We start from the raw sequence: 12,139 nt of genomic DNA on the forward strand, positions 1-12,139 counted from the left end.
CCCGCCACAGCACGGCAGGCGCGCCTCGAGCCTACGGACGGTGTGGACAGGCCACGGGTGCTGAGCCCTGACAGCAGCTCAGGCGGAGAAACACCTTTCTGAAATGGGGGCCACACACCCAGGCCTGTGCCCTGCCCCACAGAAGGGCCAGGGGAAGACCTTTCAAACCCCGAAGTGACCAGGAGGGCCGGGCCGGCTCAGCAGGCTGCAGGCGGCTGGACGGGGCTGTGTAAACGCCATGAGCCTCCCGGCCCCGCGTGCCCCAGGACCCCGGGGGTGACCGTGAAGGCAGGACCACAGTGGGCGGTAGGGCTCTCAAGAGTGGAGGTCCGTGTGTCCGTCCATCCTGTCATCCATCTGGGACTTTTCCTGAGCACCCCTGACCAGCCCTGGGCACAAGGTGTCGACAGATACCTCTGCTTTCTCACAGGCTTCACCAGGAGCCGGTGGCAGAGCCCAGGGCCTGGCCACGAACCTCCTGCAATGACGGAGGATGAACTGAAAGGCTCAGCCCCGGAGGACTCCAGCACTGCGATTCCGTGACACCGGACGACAGGCAGTGCCCGGTGGGAATGGTGCGTCTGGGCATGGCAGGTGCAGTAATGCGGCCAGCAAGTGGCCAGCAGCGAGTCACTGCTGCCACTCTGTGTCCAGGGGCGGGGGGGCAGGAGTGGCAGGGGGCTGGGCCCCGCATGCGGAGCATGTCTGGAGTCAGTGCAGACAGCACGGCCCCAGCAGGCTCGGCTGGGAGGAGCGCCAGCCCGGAGGCGAGGGTGCAAGTCCCAAAGCTCCGAGTGACTGGCCGAGAGGCGCTGGGGAAGCTGCACATGAGCCGAGCAGCATGCCAGGTCAGCATCTGACGCTTCAGCCTCTCTTGGACCAATGGCTCCCCCAGAGCCCTGGGTGGCGCTGCCCGCCAGCGCTCACTCAGCTCCCTTAGTATCAGCAGAGTCCAGAGCTAGCAGTGAGGCCCTCGCCCTCCGCAGGGCCACGCGCACCCTGAGGATAGCCGTGCCTCCTGCTCATTGCGCACCTGCTCGTGCCAGGCCCCGCTACGTCCTCCTTCGTCATTACCTCATCTGGTCCTTAAGACAGCCTATCGGAGAGGTGCCACTGTCCCCACTTGACAGGCGGGAAGCTGAGGCCACAGTCCCGTGCTCAGGCACGCAGGCGCTGTGTAGGAGGGGCAGTGACAAATGGATGGATCCAAAAGAGAATCAGGTGAAAAGTCACCAGGCTCCAGGCTGTGCAGCCTGAAAGCCCCTGAGGGGCACAGTGCTGCCTATAACATCTAAAGGGCTGTGGTGGAGACAGCCTGGCTGGGTATAAGGCTGGGTTAGAGACGAGAATCTTCAGTCCTCAGAGGCACCTGGATCTCATGTGACGTGTGATCCCCAAGCCTGGGCGGGGCAGGGCTGGTCCACCCCCTCAGTATGTTCACCACAGAGTTTGGCCCAGGCCGGGTGTGCCCACAGCCCCCCTCCCCCCAAACCCACCCCACCCCGTCTCAGCTCAGGCTGCCATAACAAAATACCATACATTGGGTGGTTCCAACAGCAGACATTTATTTCTCACAGTCTGGATGCTGGCAAATCCAAGACCAAGGTGCTGGCTGATTCAGTCCCTGTAAGAGCTCTCTTCTTGGCTTGTGACCGCCCCTTCCCACACGGTGGGAAGAGAGAGCAGCTCTCTGTCTATTCTTATCACTAATCCCACCATGGAGGCCCCACTGCAAGACCTCATCTAAACCTAATCACCCCCAAAGGCCCCACTTCCAAATGCCATCCCATTGGGGGTTGAGGCTCCAACATATGAATTTGGGGGGTGACCACCATATCATTTCCAGCTCTGGACACCAGGACCCTGTGATTCTGCTAACCCACATGGCTGGGACCCCAAGAAAACCACTCCCTGGGGTGGACAGGCAAACTGGCTCCCACCCTCACCCCACAGACATGATGCCAGGGTGCCAAAGGAGATGCCAACAATAAGGGCCAGGCCACTGCCCACAGCCTCCTCCTGACCTTGGGCAAGTTGAATGGCCGCCACCACAATGACCATTCCATTGGGATGACCTCAGAGGGGCCCAGAGTCAAGCCCACACATCTGGGCCCAGGGATGGCCCCCGAGTGAGGGGAAATGGTATTCGGTGCCCCGTGAACTTCCCTGTCTTAGAGCCAAGGGTACCACAGGGCACAAAGGAGACCAAGTCCCTCTCTTCCTTCTCTTCTCTTCCGTCACCAGGGGACGGCGCCAAGCACGAGCAACAGGAAGCACTGACCAGGGCCCGCCTCCTCTGGGCACTGGGGCATCCTGGGATGTCACCTCTGAACTGAGGCCTGAAGGACATCCAGAGGGAGGACAAAAAGGGAAGGGACCAGAGGGGCTCCAAGCAGCAGCCGGAACTGCTGGACCTTCCTGCTGCAGGTGCCCAGGCAGCCCAGGTATCTGCACCCCATGCACATACATACACACTCACGGATGCACACATACTCATACACACACTCACAGGCACACATACTCATACACACACTCACAGGCACACATACTCATACACACACTCACAGGCACACATACTCATACACACACTCACAGATGCACACATACTCATACACACACTCACAGATGCACACATACTCATACACACACTCACAGGCACACTCGCACACACACATGCATACGCAGGGCAAGGGGTCTCTGCCTAGATTCCATGGAATGTCAAGGACCTGACCCAGCCTCCTAGACAGCTCTCCCTGGGCACTGCCGCCCTCCCCCACCACCACCACCGTGCTCCCCAGAGGCATGGCCACCCTGCCTCCTGTCCCTGGAGGCACAATGGCTCCAGGCACCCCTGCAGCCCAGCTCAGCGCTGTGAGCTGCACAGAGTCACGCCGCGCTCCCATGGCCTTTAGCAGGTGCATGGGAGAAGCCCAAGCCAGCCCTGCGCTGAGGCTCCAGCCCGGGGAGAGACTGACAGGGAGAGGCCCTCCAGGGCTCCAGGCCCTGACCGGGAGCTACAGGAGTCGGGGCGATCCCCCAGACACGTGGGCTGTGTGGAGCTCTGGGTGGAGTCCTGAGAGCCACCTAGGTGAGCAGCAGCATTTGATGTCTGCAGCCATGGCAGGAAGGCAGCAAGGACCCCAGGTGCCAAAGCAGGGCCACCTCAGTGCCTGAGACAAGCCCAGGGAGCCAGCCCAGGGCCCGAGTGTGGCTCCTCCCCCTGCCTCTGGGTGCTCAGATGAGGACAGAAGAAAGCCCCCAGGCCAGGCCGGAGCAGAGCCAAAGCTCCACTCTGCGCAGAGCAGGAGCGCGGGAGGGGCAGAGCTGGCCAGGCAGCAGGCCGAGTGTGCAGGCCAACACAGAGGGGCTGAGCCAAGAGTTGCCGCTGGACGTGGTGGAGGGGGGGGCTGGGTGTCCAGCCAGTAGGGTGCATGTCTCTGCCCTTACCTGGGAGTTGGCAGCAGCAAGGAGTGTCATGTACCCGTGGCAGGGGCCCAGGAAGACAAAAGAGAAGGTGGCCAGGACACAGGGAGGACGATGCTGACCACGCCCACTCTGAGCCACCCCACCCTGCTCCCCAGCAGGGGCTGCTGGCCGACACCCTTCTTCCTGCCCAGCACACATCCCTCTCTACCCATCACCACTTCACAGAAACTGAGGTTTGGAGGACAGGGCGAGTGACCTCTCAGCTAATCTGTCACTGAGCTGAGATGTGAACCTAGACCTGCCTGACCCCTTCCACCAAATAGAACAAGTTATGCTGCCCCGGGGCAGGCTCTGGGGGCTGGGCCGTGCAGGCCAGATTCCAGCCACTCTGTGCATTCACAACAGCAAGACTGCAGTGCTGTGCAGCGCCAGGCCCAGGCTCCAGAGCCCCAGCCCGCAGGTGGCTCTAGACCAGCGATCGCCAACCGGTGGCCCACGGACCAGGTCCGAAAGGTTGGCGACCGCTGCTCTAGACGGCCTCCACGGGTCGGCCCAGCCTCCTTCCCTGCCCTCCCGGGACTTCCAAAGGTGAACTCGACTCCCAGCTGCCCTGAACGGTGCAGGGGCTGGAGGAGCCTGCCAGCCCAGCCAGGAAGAGCAGGAGACCAAGAGCCCCTTGGGACGACGCGGGCTGGTCATGTGACAACCATCCCTACCCTCTGCTGGCCCTCAACTGGGCGTTTTAGCCAGTTTCCTCAGCTGACCTTCATGCTGTCCTCTGTGTTGTCACGTCTTCCAGTCGAGGAAACCGAGGTAACTGCCCAGCGGCCGAGCAGAGCCGGGAGGGAGCCCCAGTCCGTAAGCGAGAGCAGCAGCGCCCCTGCCAGCCCTGAGCACCTCATCTGTGCTCGTGTGGAGGTGGAGGCCCAAGCTGAGCACTGGCAGGGACGGCCCAGGCGTCACTGAGGGAGCGTGGCATCGGGCTGCCTCTGCCCAGGGCTGGCAGGGGACTGATGGGAGGGAAGCAAACTGAGGAGGCCAGCCAGGGCCACATGTCCCGGGTCTGGAAGAGGAGGCCTAGCCTGAGTGAGGACCACCCTGGGCCCTCGCCCCCTGGCTGGCCCCACCCACAGCTTCGGCCCAGACACATGTAGAAGGGCCATCTAATCACCTTGCAGCTACCCTGCTGGCGCTGCAGGCCGGGGAGAACCCTGGGTCTTTCTCTTTCCAGTCCATGGCCGTCAGCCAGAAAACTGGCTGTTGATAGGCTTCGAGAGCCCAGCTGCTGGGGGACTGAACACGGACCCAGTGCCTTGTGAGGCTCCATGCCCATCAGAGAGGCCAGACACCCCCCCTCCCAGAAAGGGGCTGTCCCAGGCCAGCCCACGGCAGCGAGATGAGTCTCTGCCCAGCCCGACACTGTAACAGAAGAGAAAGGAGCTGCTGTGCAGGAAGGCGGGGAGAGCAGGGCACCGGGAGGGGTGGGGGAAGCAGGGCAGGTCGGCATGAGGCACAGGCCACAGGAAGGGCTGATTTGCCGCACCCCAGCTGAGGGGGCTCATTGGTGCTGGCGCTGGCAATGGGCAGGCCTGGATGTCCATCTTCGCCTCATTACTTAGGAAGCATTTAGCCCAAGCCTTCTGGGAGCTGGGCCTGTCAAGAAGACAAGATTGGTAAGCTCTGAGAAAAGCACAGGGGAGATCCCAGGCCTCCTGACTTCCCACCAAAAGGCTGCCCGCGCTTTCGGGGGCAGAGGGACAGGTAAGTGAGTGGCAAAGGGAAAGTGACAGGAAGTGCAGATTGGACTCAACAGGATCCAATCATCTACACTTGCTCATGGTTTTTGTTTCTTTGTTGTTGTTCTCATGAGTCACCAAGGAAATGGGAGGACTGTTTTGCAGGAGCAGGGTAGTAGGTATTTGTCATTCACCAAATACTGCTAGTTCTCCCCTTTCCAGGCACATGGTACGCCTATGCTTCCTGGATCCCGCATGCCTGGCTGGGACCACGTGACTAGTTTCGGCCCATGAGTGTTTAGCAGATGTGGCAGGGATGTGTCATGTCCAGACCGAGTCTCCCAGAGCTCTCTCTCCCTCTGGCACAGCAACCGGCAATATTCAAGCCTAGTGACCGTGAGGAGCCAAGGTCTAAGCTGACCAACAATGAACACGTAACATAGACAAGAGACAACTTTTTGTTACGTTATGCCACTGAGTTTGGGATTGTTTGTTATACAGCAGAGCTTAGTCTATCCTGACTGATACAAAGGGAACCACAAAACAAAACCAAAGGACAGGACAAATAGGCACTTCCCTGGGTAGCCACGTCTAAAAAGACTCACACCAGGGGTCAGACTGGGTTAGCAATGGTTTGGGAACAAGAAGTGCAGACTGAATGTTCCCAGTGTTTAGGAGATGGCATTTTCTGGGTCATGAGAAGGCCATGTAAGGAAGACTGCTGGGAGGGGACTTGGCATCTATAAAAACGCAGAAAGACAGCCTGTCTGCCATGAGAAGGTGCAGCTCTGAGTGCCACAGAGCACCCTTAGCTTCCTCCAGGAGGAACCTGAAGAAGCGGCCAAACACGTGCTCTGACAGGACGGCTGCTGAAGTTCCTAGGAACGGCACCAGGACACACAGGTCTCACTAGACCCACAGCCTCCTGCCCACACGCCTGGCCTGAGGGGTCCACCTGTTCACCGCCAGTGAAGCCCAACCTCCCAATCTGGGAGCAAGGTCACAGCAATAGGAATACTGAAAGGAAGTCTCTAGAACCCAAATAAGAGGACATGGTGGGACAGGAGTACAGTCTATAAGATGACAGTGTGTGCATGTGTGTGCATGTGTATGTGCATGTGTGCATGTGTGTGTGCACACAGGAGGGGCCCTAGAATGAAAGAGACCTCTGAAGCCGGGAGTTCAGTTCAGGGAAATGGCAGTCATTCCTTTGCACAGCCACAGGCTTGTGAGAGATCCAGAGTGAGAACTAGATGGTCCCCCGGCCCAGCCCAACCCCAGTGAGGGGCCACCAGTGCCTGCAGCCACAGCACAGCCATCTTCAGGCTTAAAGCATCGCTGGCAGCAGCCCCTGCGGGGCCAGGAAGAGCAACTTCGTGTGGCACTCACGCGAGACTGGCCTCTGCGAGGCGCCACCGTGGACCCTAGGAGGGTGGTGAGGTAGCGGGTGGTGAGAGAGGACAGGGGGAGAGGGAGGGGTCGGAGAAAAACCTATCCAGGTAGGAAAGGAGGTCAGTGGCCTAAAGCAGATTCTTTAGGAACTTCTTTAGGCACAAGAGCTTCCAGGCACAGGGCATGGGTGTCATGGAGAGCGAGCACGGGCGAGTCTGCAGAGGCCACGGGCTCAGGGTGCGTGTCTCCAGAGCGAGTGTGGCAGACATGGACACATGGCTATAGTTCCCAAGTGAAGAGAACGCCACCCAGTAAGCCAACCGTGAGGAGAAAGGGAAGGGCGCTCAGCGGGCACTGGCTACGCTGGGCACCGACAGGTGTGCCAACATGGAAGCGGCGAACAGCCCACAAAGTTCCAAGGTCCTGACCCCGGACTGTGGCTGTGTGCGGCTGCGTGGCAAAGGGGAATTAAGGCTGCAGGTGCAGTTCAGGTTGCTGATCTGCTGACTTTCATCCTGGATTATCCAGGTGGGCCCAAGAGTTCCAGGAAGAAGGAGGCAGAGAAGCAGAGGTGGAGAGGGAGCTGTGATGACAGAGCAAAGCTGTGCGAAGGCCCCCACCCACCAGAGTTGGCTGGACGATGGAGAAAGGGGCCAGGGGCTGAGCAAGGCGGGCGGCCTCCGGGGGCTGGGAAGAGGGAGGTGGACCCTCTCCTGCAGAACATCTACGCACCAGCCTGGTGTCAGAGGGCAAGGGGCGACCTAGAAGTGACCAACACAAAATGAACAAGACCATCAGATGGCCATCAAAAGCTCACAGCTCTATTTTCATTTTATTTCATTGTTTCTTCGTTTTATTCTGTGAACACCAAGCTATACTTTGGTGAATTTTACCTTATCTTCCTAAAATACTTTTGGGCTTATTGTAACTAAAAGGAATATTGCCTCATATATGTTCCTTTTTTCTTCTTCTTCCCTAAATTGTTACCTTTCCACTCAATGACATATCTCTACAGCATAACCCATAACTTGAGTCTTTCACTCACAGTAAAATACTGTGAATAGAGAAGGCCAGGACTAGCCAGTTCTTTTACACATTCATGCATTTATATAATCTTCTCCTTGAGCAGGCACTTTAAAACAATACGAAATATTTTTATTTAACAAACTAGAGGCCCGGAGCATGAAATTCGTGCACTGGGGGGGGGGGGGTCCCCTCAGCCCGGCCTGTGCCCTCTCACAGTCCGGGAGCCCTTGGGGGATGTCCAAATGATAGGGAGCAGGCCTAAGCTGTCAGTCAGACATCCTTAGCGCTGTCACAGAGGCGGAAGAGGCTCCCAACACTACCGCTGTGCTCACCAGCCGTGAACCCGGCTTCTGGCTGAGCAGTGCTCCCCCTGTGGGAGCGCACTGACCACCAGGGGGCAGCTCCTGTGTTGAACATCTGCCCCCTGGTGGTCAGTGCACATCATAGTGACCAGTCATTCCAAAGTTTGGTCTATTTGCATATTAGCCTTTTATTATATAGGATTAGTATCTCTTCTAGTATCTAGAAGACAAGTCTTCACACTTTCGTTATATGGACTTTGGTAAGTTTAACACTCCGGTGTGGGGTGAATTTCCCGCCAAAATATAAGATGGCTCTGTCTTTTGGTTTTGTTCCATCCACCAAAAGGGTGGATTACAAACAAATATTTGGTAATACGCAGTTACAATCGGCCCGAGTTTACACGTTTCCCGCACTCCACCGCAAATCTATATGAACCGAGTTAAAGACGGCTCCCGCGGAGTACGCGCAATTCACGCGAGCCGACTTAACTCGTTTCCCCCACTCCAAGTGTTAAGATACTACATTTTTTATCTTTATTATTGAAAGTATTACAGATGGCCCCTTTTCCTCACATTTACCCCCCTCTAAGATATAACATTTTAAAGATTTAAATATCATTTCTGTTACTTGCTTACTTTAAATCCTCATCAAATGCATATTTCACTAAATGCAACCCGTTCTTTTACATCAATGTGAAAGAACTGGCTGACCAACTACCTCAGGAGGTAGTTTGTACGGAGCTTATACAAACTCAGCCCACAGAAACGGTAAGTATAAACCACAGGACCAAATTCAAAGTAGTTTCTTATTTTCTCCAGTAATACTTCAGCATATCTCAGCATAAATGGTTCCACTCTTTAAAAAATAACTTGTTTTGAATATTGAAAAACATATGCAGCCACTGAAAGTAATGTTTACAAATACTTCACGGTGATTTCAGAAGTCCCTGACCTGGTAAATGGAAAAGCAGGATCTAGACCTGAACAGGATGGAGCTCTCAGCATTTGTAAAATATGGTGGGGGAATGAGAGGGGCGCAACAGACGGAGAATTCAGAATGATGCTGTCCTGTCTCGCTTTTTTTTTTTAACTTAATAGCACTTTATTGTATTTTTAAAAACAAAATATTTTTAGTCTGAAAGAAGTTATTTCCAGTTTTCATCATTTTAACTATGAGTCCGACAGAGAATCAAGCGAGACCTGGAAGGAAGGGAGGTTTGGGTGAACTGCAAGGTTATAAACCTAATTCCTCCCAAATATAAACTGTCCTGATGCTTCCTGTACATTCCACATTTTATGGAATGAACATGCATTGTCCTTTCTCTCACATTATTAAATTAATTCATGCTCATTGTAGCAATGTATTTTTTTTAAATAATTGGGGATGGAAGCTAAGTAAAAAGCTGAAAGTAAAAAGGGTCCACTCTCAAGATATTCACTAGCTGAAGAAATGATGCAGCTGAAGATATCAACGGCCTCAAAGCAGTGAGATGCATTCACAGCTGGGCCCGGAGAGGGAAAGGCGCTCGCCGCACTCTCCCCACAGGCCTTCCTCAGACATGTCCGCACACCCGCTCAGTCATCCTCTCAACAAGCCCCTGAGGCAGGTTCCATGACTGTTCCCATTAACAGATGTGGCAACGGCGGCTCAGAGCAGCGCCGGGACTCCCCCCCAGTCCCACTGCAAGGGAGGCGAGCAGGGTCTGAAGAGAGTTCCTGGGGCTCCAGCAACCAAGCTCCTTATCCACATGGTGCTGTCTCTTGGACTAAAACGGGGGCAGAACCAGCTCAATCCCCAATCCCCAGGGGGTCACTGATGCTCCCCAGTCCATGATGGAGACTGAACCCCAGTCCACCTTTGCCCCTTCACCCTTGGCCTCTTCCCCCACCAAGAAGTCCTTTCCGATCCCACCCAAACTGTGTCTGCCACCCATGTCCTGCTGCAATGAACACCCAGGCCAAAGAGATAAGACAGCCAGCAAGTAGGGCCAAGCCACGACGGGGAGCACCCCACAGGGCACAGAAGGAAGGACACCCAGCAAGTGGAGAGCCTGCCCCGGAGCCCAGGTAAAAGGAGCCTCTGAGCGCTGCTCTGCAGTCCCAGGCCCAGGAGGGGCTGGCCCCTCCCACCCCTCGCCGACAAGGTTCTTCGCAAGGGCACAGGATGACACAGACGGCTGCCCACACAGCTCAGACACTGAAAGCACCTGCCGGCTTTAACCAGCGCCCTCTCCGGGCAGCAGCAGCTCAGCACCACCTGGTCAGTGCCCCTGCACCCGGTCCCACGGCCTCAGCGGCTGTGCACACACTCCCTCCCACACCACTCGGAGACCGCGTCAGCCACCGTCGTGGGGCTGAGGTGTTGTTCCAGTTACACAATTAGGGAAACTGACTCAAGAAAGCAAGGTCTCTGACAGAACAAGTCCCTGGTGGAGCCCTGTGTCTCCAGGACCGAGTCACACTGGGCCTGAGGCTGAATGGCCCACAGCTAATTGTGTGTGGCCTGTACTCTGTTGGTAAATTGTTGACTAGTTGACAGCAGTTAAAAATCAAATTTTACATTCAAGTCCAGATCTGGGACTCCTCAGCACATCCACAGCACTAGGACTTTCATTCCCAAATGGCAAACCTGGTGAACGCTGGGAACACAGGCAGGGTCCCGCAGCTCGGCGAGCTCCCGGGAGAGGGACAGGTGCGGCGCCTCTCTGAACTCAGCTCCCAGACAAAGCACGAATGTCCGCAGAGACAGGTGTGGGGGACAGTATCAAGGTAGCAGGAGGCACTGGGAAAAGCTTGTGTCACCCCAGATCCCCACTCCAGCTGGGTGGCTGCTGCCTGAACAAGCACACCCTCCCTGGATGGAGCCCACGTTCACGAGGGCTCACAAAAGAAATCCAGGAGCGGGGAATGTGGAGGCAGGCACTGCTGGTGGGACCAGACACCAAGGACAGGGGACCCTCCTCCCGCACCGCACCGCAGTCGACATCTGACCACGGGGGTCTGCCACGGCTGGAAGCAGCCTCACCCACTCACTGCCACCCCAAAACTCAGAGCGCTGGCTCTGTATCACCCCTCACGACCTCCTTGGACCTTCAGGCCAAGGTGGGCTCTCCCTCTCTGCCGACTCCCGGAAGACCTCCTGCAGCCCAAGTTCTTCCCACGCAAGCTCCCTCCTCTGGACCGGGACCAGAGCCTCCATGGAGTCCCCTACCTGCGGCACCTCAGAAACCACAGCCAGACTGAGCCATGGCACCCGGAGGGCCCTGGGCCTAGGGGGCTGGGGGCGGGGGGAAGCTGCCTGCGCCCTCACCCCACCTTCTCCTTACACCCTGTGCTCCAGCTGCTCCTGGGAGGAGCCCCCACGTTCTGCGCCCCCGCGGTGCTCTCTGTCCTCAGCACTCAGAGTCTAGATGCAGGAGGAGGCAGAGGAGAGGAAAGGGGCCAGGGCTGGGCAGGTGTCAGGGGCGGGGAGCCTCAGGCGCTGGCCAGGAAGTGGGTGACAGGGGAGGAAGCCGGGTTCCAGAGCCAAGCCTAGAGCCAGCTGGGAGAGAAAGAAGGGGCCCAGAGGGGGGAGGGAAGGGCAAAGGTTGCCACCTCCGCCCGTCCAGCTCCCCGAGCACTGCTGCCCCCGCCCCAGGCCCTATCTGAGGCAGAGGCTGTGGCCCACGACCCCAGGCACAGGCGAGGGTTTACCTGCAGCCAGGCCTGGCCCTACTCCTCTCCTTTCCTGGTCAAACAGCGCCCACCCCCGGCCCAGGCGGAGACAGCGGGAGCTGAGAAACCAGCTCCTCCAAACCAGGCCGATAAGCAGGGCCGATAAGCAGGGCCGAAACGTGGCGCCAAGGCACCGAGGGGGCGCTGGGCACGCACGGAGCGTGAGGAGAGAGGGGAGACGACAGGTTCGCTCGCCAGGCCTCCGCGGTCGGCAGTGAGGAAGACACCAGCCATCAGGTCAGGGGGTGCACGGAATCAAGCACGCCCCCCCACAAACACTCAGAAACAAAGACCCTGGGCCAGTCACTCCTGCGCGCCCAGCGCAGGGCCACACGCACCAACCCAGTGGAAAGTGGCCGCACAACTCGCGACACGCTCCTAGGAGCCCAGCTCCCCGCTCGCAAACTCCCAGCCGGCCCAGTGCAGGGCACTTCCTGCTGCCCAGCGCACGGGCTCCATGGCCAGGCCCTTCGCAACCCGCAGGGCCCTCTCTGCGCAGCCTCAAGGCTGCGGCCCATGGAGCCCTGGGCACTCAGGCCACTC

The sequence above is a fragment of the Myotis lucifugus genome, unplaced genomic scaffold (assembly GCF_000147115.1).
Source record: "Myotis lucifugus unplaced genomic scaffold, Myoluc2.0 scaffold_298, whole genome shotgun sequence".
NCBI classification, from domain to species: domain Eukaryota; kingdom Metazoa; phylum Chordata; class Mammalia; order Chiroptera; family Vespertilionidae; genus Myotis; species Myotis lucifugus.